The 5000-nt window shown below is 62.2% G+C and overlaps 1 pseudogene; it reads left to right on the forward strand.

Moving 5' to 3' along the window:
* LOC126433306 (large subunit ribosomal RNA) overlaps nt 1-5000 on the forward strand; it is a 7984-nt pseudogene that overhangs the window by 946 nt on the left and 2038 nt on the right.

Raw genomic sequence — 5000 nt, forward strand, 5'->3', positions numbered from 1 at the left:
TCTAACATGTGCGCGAGTCATTGGGCTGTACGAAACCTAAAGGCGTAATGAAAGTGAAGGTCTCGCCTTGCGCGGGCCGAGGGAGGATGGGGCTTCCCCGCCCTTCACGGGGCGGCGGCCTCCGCACTCCCGGGGCGTCTCGTCCTCATTGCGAGGTGAGGCGCACCTAGAGCGTACACGTTGGGACCCGAAAGATGGTGAACTATGCCTGGCCAGGACGAAGTCAGGGGAAACCCTGATGGAGGTCCGTAGCGATTCTGACGTGCAAATCGATCGTCGGAGCTGGGTATAGGGGCGAAAGACTAATCGAACCATCTAGTAGCTGGTTCCCTCCGAAGTTTCCCTCAGGATAGCTGGTGCTCGTACGAGTCTCATCCGGTAAAGCGAATGATTAGAGGCCTTGGGGCCGAAACGACCTCAACCTATTCTCAAACTTTAAATGGGTGAGATCTCCGGCTTGCTTGATATGCTGAAGCCGCGAGCAAACGACTCGGATCGGAGTGCCAAGTGGGCCACTTTTGGTAAGCAGAACTGGCGCTGTGGGATGAACCAAACGCCGAGTTAAGGCGCCCGAATCGACGCTCATGGGAAACCATGAAAGGCGTTGGTTGCTTAAGACAGCAGGACGGTGGCCATGGAAGTCGGAATCCGCTAAGGAGTGTGTAACAACTCACCTGCCGAAGCAACTAGCCCTGAAAATGGATGGCGCTGAAGCGTCGTGCCTATACTCGGCCGTCAGTCTGGCAGTCATGGCCGGTCCTTGCGGCCGGCCGCGAAGCCCTGACGAGTAGGAGGGTCGCGGCGGTGGGCGCAGAAGGGTCTGGGCGTGAGCCTGCCTGGAGCCGCCGTCGGTGCAGATCTTGGTGGTAGTAGCAAATACTCCAGCGAGGCCCTGGAGGGCTGACGCGGAGAAGGGTTTCGTGTGAACAGCCGTTGCACACGAGTCAGTCGATCCTAAGCCCTAGGAGAAATCCGATGTTGATGGGGGCCGTCATAGCATGATGCACTTTGTGCTGGCCCCCGTTGGGCGAAAGGGAATCCGGTTCCTATTCCGGAACCCGGCAGCGGAACCGATACAAGTCGGGCCCCTCTTTTAGAGATGCTCGTCGGGGTAACCCAAAAGGACCCGGAGACGCCGTCGGGAGATCGGGGAAGAGTTTTCTTTTCTGCATGAGCGTTCGAGTTCCCTGGAATCCTCTAGCAGGGAGATAGGGTTTGGAACGCGAAGAGCACCGCAGTTGCGGCGGTGTCCCGATCTTCCCCTCGAACCTTGAAAATCCGGGAGAGGGCCACGTGGAGGTGTCGCGCCGGTTCGTACCCATATCCGCAGCAGGTCTCCAAGGTGAAGAGCCTCTAGTCGATAGAATAATGTAGGTAAGGGAAGTCGGCAAATTGGATCCGTAACTTCGGGATAAGGATTGGCTCTGAGGATCGGGGCGTGTCGGGCTTGGTCGGGAAGTGGGTCAGCGCTAACGTGCCGGGCCTGGGCGAGGTGAGTGCCGTAGGGGTGCCGGTAAGTGCGGGCGTTTAGCGCGGGCGTGGTCTGCTCTCGCCGTTGGTTGGCCTCGTGCTGGCCGGCGGTGCAGGATGCGCGCGCCTGCGCGGCGTTCGCGCCCCGGTGCTTCAACCTGCGTGCAGGATCCGAGCTCGGTCCCGTGCCTTGGCCTCCCACGGATCTTCCTTGCTGCGAGGCCGCGTCCGCCTTAGCGTGCTCCTCCGGGGGCGCGCGGGTGCGCGGATTCTCTTCGGCCGCCATTCAACGATCAACTCAGAACTGGCACGGACTGGGGGAATCCGACTGTCTAATTAAAACAAAGCATTGCGATGGCCCTAGCGGGTGTTGACGCAATGTGATTTCTGCCCAGTGCTCTGAATGTCAACGTGAAGAAATTCAAGCAAGCGCGGGTAAACGGCGGGAGTAACTATGACTCTCTGGCGGGAGTAACTATGACTCTCTTAAGGTGGCCAAGTGGCAGCGGTGTGGCTGCATCCGGACTTGGCTTCTCGAAGTGCGGTCTTGATGTAGTCGTGCTGCTGCTGCGAGGTGCCTTCCTTGGGTTATAGTTACAGGGAGAGTGATGCGCAATACATGGGCCTAGCCCTCTTAGCCTCTCCTCTCCTGCGGTCTTCTCCCCTTCTCGTGGGCCCGCTGATTTCGCAGAGTGGAAGACCGCACCAGGGGCTTGGGGGGGTTACCAGCCCCCCCTCGCACTATCCCTTTTTTAGTTGGGGGCAGTAAGCAGAGAATAAGTGGTGGCCCTTCCGCTGAAGGTGCCACCCCAACTCCCCCAGCACCTAGCCGGCCAACCGGCCGTGCCGAAAATCTTGTAACTTTTGCAGCTATGTATACCTGTAGTGAGTGCCACCGCAGCTTTACAACCAAGAACGGTCTCGGGGTCCATCGCCGCCGCCAACATCTTGCGGCCGCCAACGCGGAGATCGTCACGGAGAGGCATCGCGCGAGGTGGACGGAGGAAGAAGTCCTGTCGCTCGCCAAGGCAGAGGCCGAACTGTTCCTCGAGAGGGACGCCCGGTTCTTCTTTGTAAATCAAGAGCTCATCAGGATGTTCCCCGACCGAACGCTTGAGGCAATCAAGTGCCGACGGCGGCAAGCTGCCCACAAGCAGCTTGTCCGCCAATTCATGGAGGCGCTTGAGATCGGTCGGGGGGAAGAGCCGGCGTCCCGCCGGGGAGCGGCGAGCCCGCTGCCTGACGCGGGCGAGGCCGCTGCGCCGCCCGTCGACGCAGCCGAGGACTTCGCGGCCGACACCACCGGGCCGCCGCCGGAGGGGCCGACTGACGCCGCCATCTGGGAGCATCTGGCGGGGCTACCCGCTTCCGCCCAGCGTTTCTCTGCCCTGGATCGTGTCATCGGTCTGGGGCGGGGCACGCCGCCCGATGTCATCCTGGGCATGCTCCCGGATGCCCTTGCGTCGGTCGGGTCCAGAGGGGAGAGATCAATCACCAGGACACAGCGGCCGCGCCAACCATCGAAGCGGCCGCCTGCCGCGCCGCCGACGCAGAAGCGCAAGCGGCGCCGCTGGGAGTACGCGAGAACGCAGGATGCCTTCCGACGGTCGCGTGCGCGTTGCGTGCGCGGCCTCTTGGATGGCACCCTGCTCCAGCCGCCACCTGCCATCCCTGGTCTGCTGGACTTCTGGGCGGACCTCTTCACCAAGAAGCCCATCTCCACCGCGGGCTTCATTCGTGACCGCCTCCTCCCGCACTCAGAGCCTGTCGCTCTCGAGTGCATATGGGGGCCGGTCACACATGAGGAGGTCGCCGCCGCGTTGCCGCCCAGGGGATCAGCAGCCGGGCCGGACGGCCTTACCCCAGCGGAGTTGCGGCGTCTGCCGCACGAAGTCCTGGTGAAAGTGATGAATCTCTTCCTTCTGGCCCGCGCCCTTCCGGAACGCCTGCTTCGCGCGCGGACGTCCCTTCTCCCGAAAACGGCTGCACCAACATCCCCCGCTGACTTTCGCCCCATTACGGTCTGCTCGGTGTTGGCGCGGACCTTTCACAAGGTTCTCGCGTCACGCCTGATGCGCGCTTGTGCGGTGGACGAACGTCAGCGGGCATTCATCCCTCAGGATGGGATGTTGGAAAATACCTTCATCTTGGACACTGCTCTCACCGACGCAGTTCGCTCCTGCCGCTCTGTCTTTGTGGCATCGATCGACGTATCTAAGGCATTCGATTCGGTAGATCATGCTGCCCTTCGCCCCGTGCTGAAGGCGCATGGCCTGCCGGATTGCTTTGTCGAGTATGTCGAGCGGTGCTACGAGGGCAGCACGACAGTGATAGCGGACGGCGCCGGCGTGGGCGTGTCTGTGCAGCCAGCACGGGGCGTTCGCCAGGGCGATCCCCTCTCCCCCCTCCTGTTCAACTTTGCGGTGGACTACGTTTTAGGCCAACTGCCCTCCCACATCGGAGCTCGGATCCTCGGTCGCAGAGTCAACGCTGCGGCCTTTGCAGATGACGTCTTGCTGTTTGCAGCGACCCCGAGGGGCTTGCAGTCCCTCATCGACGCAGCTACCGCAGCCCTCGCCCACCTGGGGCTGCAGATCAACGCCCGGAAGTGTTTCACCCTCGCCTTAGTCGCGTCAGGGCGCGAGAAGAAGGTGAAGGTGGACAGCAATGTCACCTTCACAGCAGGCAATACCACCATGCCTGCCCTGCGTGTGGGTGAAACCTTCCGGTACCTGGGGCTGCAATTTTCCACGGCGGGTCGCTGTGTCTTCAATCCACGTAGCCACCTGGTGGAGCAGCTTGACGTCATCTCCCGAGCTCCGCTGAAGCCGCAACAGCGCCTCCACGCTCTCACCAACGTACTTCTCCCTGGCCTGTACCACGGGCTGGCCCTCAGCCGCACCCGGGTGGGTGCATTGAAGTCGGCCGACGTTACCATCCGGGCCGCCGTCAGGAGATGGTTCCGCCTTCCGGCGGACACCCCCCTGGGATACTTCCACGCTCCTGTTGCCCAGGGGGGCCTCGGCATTCCATCTTGCCGATGGATGGGTCCGACCCTCCGTCGGTCCCGTCTCCTGGCGCTGAAGAAGATAGGGCCAGCCTGCGACGGTGTAGGCATGGATGAGGTACAGCGTGAGATCGAGGTGCTGGAGCGCCACCTAATGTGGGAGGGCCACCTCCTCAAATCGTCAACGCAGGTTGGGGAAATGTGGGCGGCGCGCCTACACATCGCCATTGACGGTGCGGCACTGTCATCTTCTGCCGCCGTCAGTGGCCAACATCAGTGGGTCGCCGACACCAGTCGCCTGCTATCTGGGCGTGAATACATCGACGCCCTCCGCGCCCGCATCAACGCCTTCCCTACGAAGGCACGGCGCAGTCGCGGGCGGGAGGCGGACACCAGATGCCGCGCGGGGTGCCAGGCCGTGGAGACCGCCAACCACGTACTTCAGGCTTGCTTTAGGACGCACGGGTCCCGGGTCAAGCGCCATGACGCTGTAGTGCGTTATGTCGCCCGTGGACTCGCGCAG

This window comes from Schistocerca serialis, unplaced genomic scaffold (genome assembly GCF_023864345.2).
Source record: "Schistocerca serialis cubense isolate TAMUIC-IGC-003099 unplaced genomic scaffold, iqSchSeri2.2 HiC_scaffold_1162, whole genome shotgun sequence".
Taxonomy (NCBI): Eukaryota; Metazoa; Arthropoda; class Insecta; order Orthoptera; family Acrididae; genus Schistocerca; species Schistocerca serialis.